Raw genomic sequence first — 13,880 nt, 5'->3', positions numbered from 1 at the left:
TTATCTGAGAAACAGATCTGTCCAGATATGGGAAAATCACCACAACAATGGTTTGCATATGCAGCAATCACTTCAGCTTGGAATGCGTCTGAATGCCACGTGGAGGACCCGGGTTCGATTCCCACTGCAGCCGGGGATTATTTCCTCGTGGGAGAACTGGTATGGGTGCACACACTCTAATGAGGCCAACTGAGGAGCTACTCGGCTAGTAGCGGTTTCAAGGTCAAGAAACCCGGAAACGACTGGGATTGCGGTGTGCTGGCCACATGCCACTCCATAACGCATCCAATAACGCATTGGCAGAGAATGACACTGCAGTCGGTCGGGCCTAATTGTCCCGTCCAGGCGAGAACGCACAACTTTGCCTTTACCATAATTCGACATGCAATACAAGATGATATGCCCTCTAGCATTATGGGTAGCTCTAAAATGTTTCTGTTTGCTGATGACACTAGTTTTGTAGTAAAGGATGTTGTGTGCAACACTGGCTCGGTTTCAAACAGTGCAGCTCATGACATAAGTTCATGGCTTGTAGAAAATAAACTAACGCTAAATCACAGTAAGACTCAGTTTTGCAGTTTCAAACACAAAATTCAACAAAACCTTACGTTTTAATTTCATAGAATGGGCATATGATTAGTGAAACTGAACAGTTCAAATTTCTAGGTGTTCAGATAGATAGTAAACTGTCGTGGAAAGGCCACGTTCAGGATCTTGTTCAAAGACTTAATGCTGCCATTTTTACTATTCGAACGGTATCTGAAGTAACTGATCGTTCGACCGAAAATTAGTCTACTTTTCTTATTTTTATTCATTTATGTCGAATGGTATTATAATTTGAGGTAACTTTTCCCATTCTAAAAGACGTTTTTGGCTCAGAAACGGGTGGTTCGGGAAATAAGTGGTTTAAGTTCACGAACCTCTTGTCGACCCCTGTTCACAATTCTGGGTATTCTGACACTGGCTCTCACAATATATATATATATATATATATATATATATATATATATATATATATATATATATATATATATATATATATATATATATATTCCTTACTGTCACTTCTTGTTAACAATATTAGCTTATTCGCAAGAATAAGCAGTTGTAACTCAGTTAATACTCGGCAGAAATGAAACCTGCATATAGATCGGACTTCTTTAACTCTTGTGCAGAAAAGTGTGCAGTATACTGCTGCATCCATTTTCAATAAGCTACCACAAGAGTTCAAAAATCTTAGCTTTCAAATCGAAACTGAAGAGTTTCCTCATGGGTCATTCCTATTCTGTCGAGGAGTTCCTTGGAAAATTAAGCTAATTCTTGTTGTGTTAATGATTGCGTTCAGCCAGACTTATGGCTTGACTTTTTTCGGGTTTTTATCTGTTGTTACTTTTATGTTGTAATTTGCAGTACTGACACATTCCATGACCTTGGAGATTTGCTCCTCAATTTGGTCCTAAGAAACTTGACGTGTTATTAAATAAAACGAAATGTTTATACAGAAGTCACACAACATGTACGAGTACAATGGGAACATATGAATATTTTTCTAAAGGACGTACAGAGGTATAGGGAGGCATTTTTGTATTTGCGTAAAGGATTGGCACGTCTCACTACAGCCAAATTAAAGTACAATGATTTCATTTGTTTACAGATACAGCAACCATCGACTTCCTTGAAAGCACAAAAGCAAGAAACTGTGAGAATCTAGGGGTAATTCTTCTTCAGACTGGGTGTAACACGTACTTAAATTTATGTCTTTTTACTTTCTGACTCATACTTTTTACCCGAAAACTGTGGTGCTATAAGATCATCTATCAAGACGGGAGAAAGGTATTTCGGTAAGCGCAGAGTACTGATATTAGCTAAAAATACTGCTGGACACACATTAGAAAATGACTAATGATATAAAAACGGCAGGCAAAACTCACTCTTAGCACAATTCTGAGGGACTGAAATAATTAAAAGAGCATAGCTTTTTGCATTTTAACATCAGTTTTCGCATTGAGTCCATGCTGAAACATAAAAAATAGTCGGTTACATCAAAGTAACACAAAAATTAATTATGATGCCTGCTGTAATTTATAATTCTTCTCACTTTTTTTTTTAATACATGGGCTACCAAGCTAATCGAGTGGCGCGTTGTGATCCACTGCTGGTGCACGGTGTGTATATCACTAAAGTTGGCTCTGTAAGACGACTAAACAAATCATAACACCTCCAAAATAATGATTACGCCATCCGTCAGCTATGAAATTACGCAAGAATTACAATTATTTCAGTTTATCAAAATGGCTCTGAGCACTATGGGACTTAACTGCTGTGGTCATCAGTCCCCTAGAACTTAGAACTACTTAAACCTGACTAACCTAAGGACATCACACACATCCATGCCCGAGGCAGGATTCGAACCTGCGACCGTGGCGGTCGCGCGGTTCCAGACTGTAGCGCCTAGAAACGCTCGGCCACTACAGCTGGCTTCAGTTTATCACATTAAAGTCACATCTGACAAACATTAACAATATCAGACTATTACCTTGGCTCATCTGGAAAATGGGTCAGAGGCCTGATTCTAATAATTATACCCAGTATGAAACAATAACGTTCGTGAAGTGACACCGTATCTAAGGATATGCTAGTGATAAAATATAGGTAGTACTGTAGAATGGTATGCCTTAGCATCTGTGGCCAAGGCCGAAAACATATTGATCGTAAAAATCTGCAAGCAAGTCTCATAGTGAAGCTAGAAAATTAATGAAACTTACCGAAAATGAACTGACTGTCCCTATGGTTCGCCTCTCTGTCACAGCTAGATCTCACCATGTTAGTCGGCAACTGGGGGCTGATATGACTGCAAAATCAGTCATCGGTTTCACACCAACAACCTGTGTCTGTGCCTAAGTGTGACTCAGTCTGAAATATTTCTAAGTCCCCAGCTCATCTAGTTGAAGAGGCGCTCATCTTGACGGCTGATGAGGTGCGGAGAAGAAGCCTGGCCGAGAAGTTGTCTGCGCAAGAAGTAATTTTGTTCAATTTGCTTCCGAAAAGGAAAACTCAAGGTTTCGCGCTTTCATTCTTTACGCCATTTCAATTGCCTGAGCTATGGATATCCCGAGCGCCGACGAACAAACAGATGCCTTAAAGCAGGCCTTCCCAACCTTTTTAGCCGACTGACCCCTTTTTGAGGTGAAAATCCACTGTGGATCCCTTGTCAGTCAAGCGCATGGTAACTGTTGGAATTCAGCGCGCGAAGTCCGTGGGAATTGAAAACTTCTTAATACAAGTGCCACTTTTCCACTCACCCCACGACGAATCAAGAGTCTGGTTTAAAGATGAGTGGAAACAACTTGAAACTAACGACCTTGTCATTTGCCTGAATTCCTAGTATATTGAGATACTTGCTGCTGGATTTACTCTCATTATTCAACATACTATATAATGGCCTGGTGCTTCCTGTCGGAAGCCGATTTGGCGCCCACAAGCGAGGCAAATATGAGTCGCTCCAGCAGGAGGGTTAGTCATAAACTCAGGTTTGCGCGATCGTTTTGCAACTCAGTCGTTCAGCCATACTTGGTCATGCATCTTGCTTGCAACTGCAAGTTTCCTCCATTTGCTGCGATCGTCAGCGAGTTCCTCCCACTTGTCATTGTCAATATTAAATGCGCACATATCACGCTTGACGCAATCCCTAAATCGTAGTGAAGGTCTTCCATGAATTCTCTTTGCTCCTGCCATTTCACTGAGTAATGTGCGCCGGGGCAGACAGGAGTGGTCCATACGATGCAGATGTTCTAACCACTACAGGCGACGTTGCTTGAGCGTGGCAGTGATACTCCGTTGTTTTGCAGTTTTCAGAACCATATAATTTGTCACATGATCCCTCCATGATATTCCCAAGATGCTCCGTAAGCACCACGGGTGAAATGCGTTGAGCTGTCGTTCCTGTTTGGCATACCATGTCCAAGTCTCAGCTCCATACAGGAGAGTACTCTGCACAAGTGATTTTTACACAAGTATTTTTGTCGACAATGTAAGATGTTTGTTGTCCCATGCTCGTGTGCGGAACTTTCCGAAAGTGCTGACAGCCTTTCCTATTCTTGCAATTATCTCGTCATCCAGGGAGAGATCTTCTGTCATTATTGAACCAAGATAGCAGAATTTATCGACTACCTTCGATAAGGTGCCGTCCAGTTTGGTGACAGGCTGTTCTGTGTATTCTTGTGCCATGACAACCGTCTTCTTTACGTTTGTAGATTTGGAGAGGATCTTGCATGCAGTAGAGAATTTATCCACAAGTTCTTGCAGATCGTCTTCAGTATCCGCTACAAATGCAGCATCGTCAGCAAATAAAAGGCATTTTACAAGCAAGTCTTCTCGGAAGCGCTTGGATCTGGGTAGAGAAATGTTGTAGAGCTTCCCATCAGCTGTGGTATGCAAATGAAAGCCCAAGTTAGTTTCACCAAAAGCGACTTTGAGGAGTGCTGAGAAAAAAATATTGACCAGGGTGGGAGCTAATACGCAGCTTGACGAACCCCTCTTTTCACAACAAACAGGTCAGATGTGATTCCGTGATTCAACACACTGGACAGGCCATATTTCTACTGAATGGAGGGGAGTATACTGCAAAGAAATACAACATTCATTAGGTATAATTTTAATTTTCGGAACAAAAATATCAGTACCAGCGAATTCAATTAAATGCGAAGGTAATCCCAAAAGTAAGGTCTCCCATTTTTTTATAAGTACATAGACCTGCTTATTTCTACAATGGTTTACATCAGTTTACAGCTTGAGCATTTAGCTATTTTTCGACATAATCACCATTTCTGTCGAAGCATTTTTGTAGACGCTGTGACAGTATCTGTGTGTCCATGTCATACCAGCTCGCCACCATGTTGTTCAGAAAGTTACGAACTGGCGTGATTGTTGCTTGGTCTCAGGTGTAAAGTGGCTAAATGGCTCTGAGCACTATGGGACTTAACATCTATGGTCATCAGTCCCCTAGAACTTAGAACTACTTAAACCTAACTAACCTAAGTACATCACACAACACCCAGTCATCACGAGGCAGAGAAAATCCCTGACCCCGCAGGGAATCGAACCCGGAATCGAATGTAAAGTGGTATGCCTAGGTTTCCTCGCCCGTGACCATTGAAATTTGTCCTGTTCGGCTGCAAGGCGGTGAAGAAATGCGCGGAAAGCATCAACTCGTTGCCGCATGTGGCCCTCAGTCAGCATGCGTGGCACCCCATCTTGTGCACACCATCCGGTAGTTCAATGTTTCCGTTAAAAGCTTCGGGAAACCTCAGGAATCAACGTGCAGAGATCATCCAGGGTGATCCGCCGATCTTCACGCATGCTTTGCTCAACCTTTAACACTGCCTCCTCAGAAATTCACCGTCTTCCGCTCCTTTGTTCGTCGTGAATTTCGGTCCGACCAGCAGCAAACTCTCTACACCACTTATGAACATTTTCGACATCCATGCACGACTCACCATACACTTCCGTCAACTGGAGATGGATTTCAATCGGCGCAGTGCCCTTTGCGTTCAAAAACCGAAGAACTGCGCGCAATTCGCACTTGGCGGTAACATCCAATGGGAGCTCCATTCTCAACGGCTGGCAAGCCAAGATAGCGCCTCAGCGCGGCGTGCGCATGTTTACACACAGCGCGTGAAGCACTCTTCATAACAGTGTGACCAACTGCCACACAAACAGAGTTCTGTACTTATAAAAAAATAGGAGACCTTACTTTTGGGATTACTCTCGTATTACTGATAGAAAACACGAACAAAATGCGGGAACGTTCACTGCTCGTCGATGAAGCAAAACGCGTCCGTCATGGAATCTTAATGTGAAGGTTGAGGGTGCTTCTGCTGACAAAATTTTGGCAACTGGAGACGGATGTCTGGTTCAGAATCCAGACAGCTGTGACACAGCAGGTTTGGCCCTCGCCGCCCTACTTTGTCCTACTTTATCTTTTATACTCTTCATTAAAATAGCTAGAATCTATGCTTTTTTTTTTGCTGTTATTCTTCCCAAATATTTTGACGGTAGAATACGTTTTCGGAGCACACATTACGTCAAATTACAAACTAACGCAGCTAGAATCTATACTGGTTTTTTTTTTTTTTTGCTGTTATTCTTCCCAAATATTTTGACGGTAGAATACGTTTTCGGAGCACACATTACGTCAAATTACAAAGTAACGTAAATTAATTTCCCACATGAAAGCTATTTACTCAGACTATGCAATTAATTGTTCTGAATGTTTTCTGTTACTTTTGTTGGAAACCATGTATTTTAAAAGTTATTGTATTTCAGAGTTTTCGAGTATTCATAACAGATAAAAGCCAATAAAATCGTTAATCCACGACGTTAGTACATTCATCTATTTGGAGAGCAAATGAATTGCGTTGGATGCGAGAATCTTTGCATTCTTTCACATCATTTGACATGTCAAGTATCAGTCTCCTGACAGTATTGTTTGATTGTGGCACCGAAGACACAAGTTTTACTACCTTATCGTCTAGCGTGCAATAAAAAATATCACTAACACAAGGTTTTATGAGGTTTTCCGCAATGGTATGAGAATTGAGTGTCTTTGCCACTTGATAACTTACCAAGAATGAGACTTTTAATGAGTTTTTATTAATTGTTTTTGAATGAGTTTTCAAGCAGTGTTGAGAAGCAGCTAATTTAGTGCTCTTCCTGTTGAAAAAAATTAGTCTCTTCAGTCTGTAAGTCCCGGTTACTACCCTCAAATAGACGAAGCAATTTAAGTAGAACCATCGAAGTGTTCGGGAGGACTCGCGCGCAAATTACACACTGAGCTTTACCCTCCTCTGTCTCGTTACTCCACTTTCACAGGGTACTGCAACTACTGGAGCACTTGCAGAGTTTTCGCCTAATTAATCCGGCTGTGGCCCTTCATGAGATTGTCCTTTATTTGGTCGTCCTCCCTCCTCATTAATGAAACCGGGAGCTTTCCCTGCTGTGAAGGCGATGGAGAAACTGCTCGCTTCTTCAATGATCCAGACTTCAGCCACCGAACCACTTGGAAGTAATAAACTAGTCAAAGGCAAAAGATTGATCAGGTAGTGCATCCACGAAAGAAGTTTAACATTGAATGATGCCTCGGACCGCATACGTGCTAGCGAGCGCTCTGACTGGTCGACTGAGCTCGCGCCATTTCGGAATATCATATGCAAAATGTTTCTGCACTTCAAGCGTTGTGAGCTGGCGCTCACGTAACCTACAGTGTGTTGCAGGAACAGTCGAGCGTGGAGGCCGCATCCACTGGCACTAAACTCCGTACGGGTCTCCACTCGCGAACCGCAGCCGCTGTTTGGCAAAGCGACCTGACGTAAACGTACACGTATTTTTCAAACGAAAAAAGGTGATATGGATGAATTTGTTTTTTTTTTAGATTTTTAATTAGTACTTTATCCATTCTTTTACAAGTTTTGGTCAAAGGTAGCCATGAACCCTTTGGAAAGAGCTGGCGGACACCTAAAGGGTCCGCGGCCCTGTGACTTACAGGAAGCTGGTCCCCTGTCTCACTTTGGTTTCAAGGGGTTAACCAGTAAAGCGTTCCCTAATATTTAGTGCTGAAGAACAGCATCCTGCTCTCTCTCTCTCTCTCTCTCTCTCTCTCTCCCTCTGTCTTTTTACATGGCCAATAAGATGGGTTCTCGACAGCACAGCTGTGTTTCTGTTGCTAGCTGCTAACGTTCACGTTAGCATTGTGTTAAACATCCAGTTTTTGTAGTGCCTTACCCATAGCGATGCCTCACACTCACAAAGGTGGTATGACTGTAGGTTATCACTCTACACTTCGATCTTAGCTCCTGCTGGTGGTGTATTTCGAAGAAAGCCCCGTTTTCTATGTTTTGCTTACAAAAGCGTCCTCTCTCTTTCTGGACTTTATAAAAACGGCATTTCTCCTCCTTCCGCATTGGAGTTGTAAGACAGCCTCTGCTAGTGAACCCGTGGGAAATGCTATTGTGACGTCAGTGGCTGGCGCCCTGCGGTGTCTCCTCAAAAGACCGTTGGTCTGCCAAGAGGCGTTGACCTGTGTAACTGCCAACTCATCCCTTCTGAGGAGTGGGCTCTCCTGTCTGCCTACGTCACCTGATCGTACCTACGCGCTTGCTCAACACAATACGCTTCAAGAGCGGTGTCTTACTTAGATGAACAATGCAGTTTCATATAAAATGTAAACTACGTCTATTAGCTATCTGCAATCACTGATGCTGATATACGGCTCATTAGTCAGCGGGGATAAATTACCCTATATAATAAAACTCCTTAACCGTGGTTTCATATTGTTTATGAGGCAGTTTTGGGAAAACTGTTACTTAACACCACCTGGTTCACGATGTGAAAGCATTGCCCCAGGCCCATACATTGATATGTCTGTTTCAAGAATAAGCGGATAACCAGATCTGAAGACTGTTTACAATGCAGTCAGGACAAATTGAATGTGTGCTCGTCATAGTTCCTTCATTGGTGCTGCAGTTGCGGCAGTGTCTGCAATGATTCATAGATAATAATTAGTTTCACCAAGCACTGACTGTTTGATGGTGTTACGGGATGCCAGGGATTGATGGACGGTTCTTGGATAGAAATTCATTGGCTATATCTCACTCTTTCAGAACATATGCTCCAAGTATTTGATTTCTGATTCGAAGAACCGGTGATTCTATAGGCTGCAAAGTAAAAGTGGCTGCAGTGTACTGAGAATATCCAGCAGAGGTAGCGCAAATTATCAGTCTAATCGCTCCCAATAACTATGAATCTAGTGAACTAATTATGTCAGTTGGAGTATCGCAACATGTTAATTAAGCTATAATAGCACCTGTTACCTGTAGCTAATCTTGCCTTTATCTCTGTTGGAGCCACATTATCTTCTGTAACCATACCTCCCATACACTTAAACTGATTTACATTTTCAAACCCTTCAAACAGGTCAACACCTCTCCACCTTGTTTTGTTTGTTGTTTTCTTGGTTACTTTTGACCAAGTCAAGCGCGGCTGCTTTGCATTCCAAAACTACATAGCTTTCCTAAAATATTCTCTATTTCTTCCTAACACGGCTATGTCGTCTATAAATGCCATATTCTGAATCTTGCTCTTAAAAATAGTAGCATCTGTGGTGGTTGGCAGTTTTCGCATGACAGCCTCTAGAGCCAACTTAAATAACTTAGGTGATAGAGAATCTCCTTGCTTTAGTCCTTGAAACAAGGGAAAATTATTGGAAAATTTGCCATTAGCTTTTATTTTGCATTTGGTGTTGCTTAGGGTCATTTTCACGTTTCTTATTAGCTTTGGTGGTACGCAAGCTCGTGTAAATGCCTTAAAAAGATTGTTTCTGTTGACACTGTCATAAGCTGCTTTAAAATCCATATACCGTTGATGGACCGTTATACTGAACTTGTAACACTTTTCCATTATTAATCTAAAGCTGAACGTCTGATCTGTTGTTGCTCTTTCCTTCATGAACCGGTAGGTAACAGGTGCTGTTATAGCTTCCTTAACATTTTGCGATCCTCCAGCGTTTCAATGCAACTGAAGATTACAGTTTACAAGTCTATTATAAAACCAGTTGTTATGTATGGACCCGAAACGTGGACAATAACATAATCAGTCAGAAATTCTTTGGTTGTAGGGAACGCAAAGTACGAGCAACATACCAGTATATGGGGCAGTATGCGAAAACGGAGCTTGAGAATTAGGACCAATGCAGAACTGTGTGAACTCTATAAAAATCAACCAGTCACCGTAGATGTAATGACACGATGGTTACAATGGTTGGAGCGTGTACAGAGAATGGAAGAACAGCGAGTGCCAAAGAAAGTGGTAACTGCAAAGCCAGAGGATGGCCACACATTGAGGAGACCAAGATTGCGATGGCTGGATGATGCAGAGACAGATCAGAGAAAGTTAGGAGTACGGAACTGGAGAAGGCTGGTAAAGTCTAGAGATGACTGCAGGAGACAGGTGGTCGATAATACCCGCGCCTTTTATGGACTGTAGCGCCGAAAAGAAGAAACTGAGAATTCTAACAGTGGCGTGTAGTATAGAGCAGTTTCTAGAGATCGACCTGTTTGCTAGTCACGACCATAGTATTGCAATATTAGTGCGAGAAGCCAAACTTTATCACAATAACTGTGAACTCCCATGATCTTCACTAGATGGCAACTGAAATATGTGTCCGCTAAATAAGTTTCTAGTAATGAATAACTACCTGCTAAGCAAGAAAAGAAGTGAGAATAAGAAAGTATTTATTATAGATTGCTCATAACAGCTACATTAAAATCGCTTGAGATTCCATCTAATTTGAGAACAAAAACGATGGAGGCGTTTAAATTTTGGTATTGAAGCATCTACAAATGACTGTTTTCAACAGCCGACTAAGCAATAGCAAAGCGTGTACAGTATGGGATGAGATCCGTGATATAAAAACACAGGACGGCATTGGCACGAAAAAATAAACCTAAGACCTTTTTCAGTAGGGACTGAAATGCTACACAAAGAGTGCTCAGTTCTTACTGCAACTGCTGCTGATAACAGGTTTAAGTAATCTAAACTACTGAGGCCATCATTAACCGCAGGACGGAATCAGTGTACCCCATTTGTCTGTGTCTAGGGTAAATTCTATGTGCCAGCGTGAGAAAGTTTTCTAAATGAATGTGACTAATGTAACTGAGGCGGGCGTGGATACCATCCTGGTAATCAGCTAGTGAGATGCAGGAAAGCACCTAAAATCCAGTCAGGCTGGCTGGCACACCAGCCCTCGTCGTTACTCCGCCGACGGGCATATTTGAAACGGGGCCAAGGCACTTTGCTGCCCAGCAAGCGGCCGCTTTAACTTACATGGATTGTTTTTTCCCCTTCCTCCCTAGCAGCCTCGCCTTACACTCGAGACGATATCGCCTTCAACGGCGCAAAGCCTATAGCTTTTATTCGAAGTTTTCCTCGCGGAATTCCTTCAAAGTAAACGTCGTTTGTATAGCTGCTGCAAAATCTAATAAAATTAAAATTCTTCTTCGAAATAATTCACAGAAAGCAAACACTTGTAGCTACTCCTCTTGGGAAAATGTTATCAGAAAGATGTAAAGTTGCTCCTAATGTGGTAAATAAAAGATTCGCCTCAAAAAACTATGAGTCACTTTCGAATAAACGGAAGAATAAACCATTATTTTTCAGGCTGCTGAATTTAGAAGGTGCCATGAGCCTTTTTGTTTTCTTCCTCGTCAGCATAAACGAACCAATGACAGGGTCGGTTCGAGAACAGTTTTCCACACAATCGACTTTCATTTGACTCTGCCCTCCCCTCCTTTTCCCTAGTAAACTTTCAGCTGTGTCATTGTTCTCTACTAATTGTGATAGGCAATATATATAAATCTTGCACTTGGGTACCTTTCTCAGCTTGGCACTCTAAGCGGCTGCTTTTGTAGCTTTGGCCTTAAATGGGGCCTTACCCCTGAACTAAAACAAGGAATTTTTTTTTGTGAGTGACCCATTAACATAGAACGAAAAGTAGAGTTGACCAGGCATCATCTTAACACTGAGCCACGAAGACTCTATTGTATATAACGAAGAAAATAATTAGGACACCAATTTGGTACAAAGGGGACTTCTGGTATCTCATTCCTTAGTGCAGTATGAAGATCGTTTTTAAAGTAACTGAAAAGTAAATATTAAAGTGTCTTGTCAGAAATTGTGCAGCTGGGTATGAGGGTTACATGCTGTCATAAATTAGAAAGTTGTGATGTTATGGTTTGTTGAAAATCTAGCAGTGAAGGCTCACTGTTGGAGATTGCGTAACATACGTACAAGCCTCCAGATCACAGTGTTGTTCTTTGCGCTGGTGTAAAAAGACCACTTCATTTTCATAACATGTGTTAAAGTTATTTGTGATTTATTGGTTCTACTGATGGTTGCTATCTTCTTCCTTGCCCACTTCCAAATTTTCATTTTGTCCAGGTACACAAACCAGTGTGGGGGTGAATCCGCCAAATTGCGCTCTGGGCATACAGAACTTTGACTGAGATTAATTTTCTGTAACTTTTCTCAAGTGGGGTTAGAATGGTTGACCATCTCATACGAGGTCACCTGTTCGGTTGTAACACGCGGTTATTAATTTTCTTCCAAATACAATTCCAGTCTTCAGTGGATTGTTTCTGCTCTGTCGGATTTCTTGGTGAGATTTTGCGAGTTCTTCATATATACTTTTGTGTTATGATGATTAGGACGTTGTTGCAGGTAGCTGCGTTCCAGATAATAGCATCTGACACACTCAAATTCTGAATTTATGGGTCCCATATTAATTCGTTGGATGGTGTTAGAAGGCGCCAATGACGTGGATAAACATTTCGTTATGGTGTTGTAATTATTTTGGCGAATTCTGACTGTCTCTCTGATAAAAAAAGGCCATTGACTGTGCCATAACATTTTTAATTCGCAAATCCCCTTTCGAATAGTGCAGAATGGACCTGTTAAATGTGGTGTTGAAGATGGTGCCTCGACAGATATACCAACAAGACACTGCATGAATCCTACCGGTCATCATAGGAATTGGTCAGACTGCAGCTAGGTAACTGATTTTGCTAAGTACTTAGGTGCTGATGAATTCTGTTCTTTGCAGTCTGTCCAGTGTTCTTATATTGTGTTCTTTGATCATTTCGTCAATTATGTTGATTTTATTCGTCGAGTTAGCCAGGATCATCTCTCTGGGATTCACCGAGTTAGTTAAGCTTAATTGTTTCGTAGTTTCTGCTTTTCAGATCCAGTTTCGTTCTAATCAGTTGGCTAGTGGCCCTAGTTCTGTTGGTTGGGATATACGCTGGCTGATTCTCGCTCCTGTGGCATTAATGTATGTTTGACCAATCTGTTTAGCCGTCTTTAACTCCCCCTTATCGTATATGATAAAACTGACATCAATCGCGTAGGCTTGGCAAATAGTCTTGGTATTAAAGATCTGGAAGCCCTGCAGTCTTGAATGTAGATTTAAGAGAAGTCTTGAAAAATAAGAGATAATTTACTCTAACATATCGATGTAAGGCGGAAAATATCCCTGTAACCTGATAATATATCGGGCATAATTTGGCTTATTACATTACTGTCTTGGTCCCGGCTAGGATGCTTTTGATTCTCGGCTTTAGTATGTTATTTAGCAGTCTAGTGAAAATTTTGTAGTCTACATTACAGAAAGCGTTTTGTCTAAGGTCTTGGAGTGTTTTTCTGCAATTAGCTTCGGGAATCAAAACCATTCGTCGTTCTGTGAAATTACATGGAAGGCAAGGTTCGGTAAGTGCCTCATTACACACATACATAAGTTCTGTTCCTCTTATATCTCACAATAGATCGTAAAATTCAAGAGGGAATCCGTAGTAGTGGGACAAAGTCGAAGCTGGTGCCATTTTGATATCACCCTCATATCAAATTAATTGACAAATTAATTAAATTCATCAATTAACGCCTCTCCCCCACCCCTCTGGGAAATCCCAGCTCCTCCTGTGAAATCCCCAGCCTTCCCCACTCCCTCTCCTCCATTCCCCATCCCCACCCCTACCAGCTAATTGGTGGGGAACACTCAGTCTGCGCTAAGCTGTTAGTGTGGAAGGATCTCTTTAGTTCGTCATTTTTGGGATGTGCAGGTGTTATCTTGTTGTAGAAATTTTCTTGAGTTCACAATACTGCTGGAAATTGGTGAGAAAAGCTCAGGAAGGTACAAGTGCTACTCTGTTGTGTCAACAACTACTACATACCCTAATTACACTGCTACAGATCATCATTCTAGATCAATTAAAAATATCATATACACACTTACAGAGATCCAATACGTTTTGCAAAAACAGTAGAGCTAGAAACCT

This window comes from Schistocerca serialis, chromosome 3, assembly GCF_023864345.2.
Source record: "Schistocerca serialis cubense isolate TAMUIC-IGC-003099 chromosome 3, iqSchSeri2.2, whole genome shotgun sequence".
Lineage (NCBI taxonomy): Eukaryota > Metazoa > Arthropoda > Insecta > Orthoptera > Acrididae > Schistocerca > Schistocerca serialis.
Note: the sequence above shows the minus strand (reverse complement) of the source record.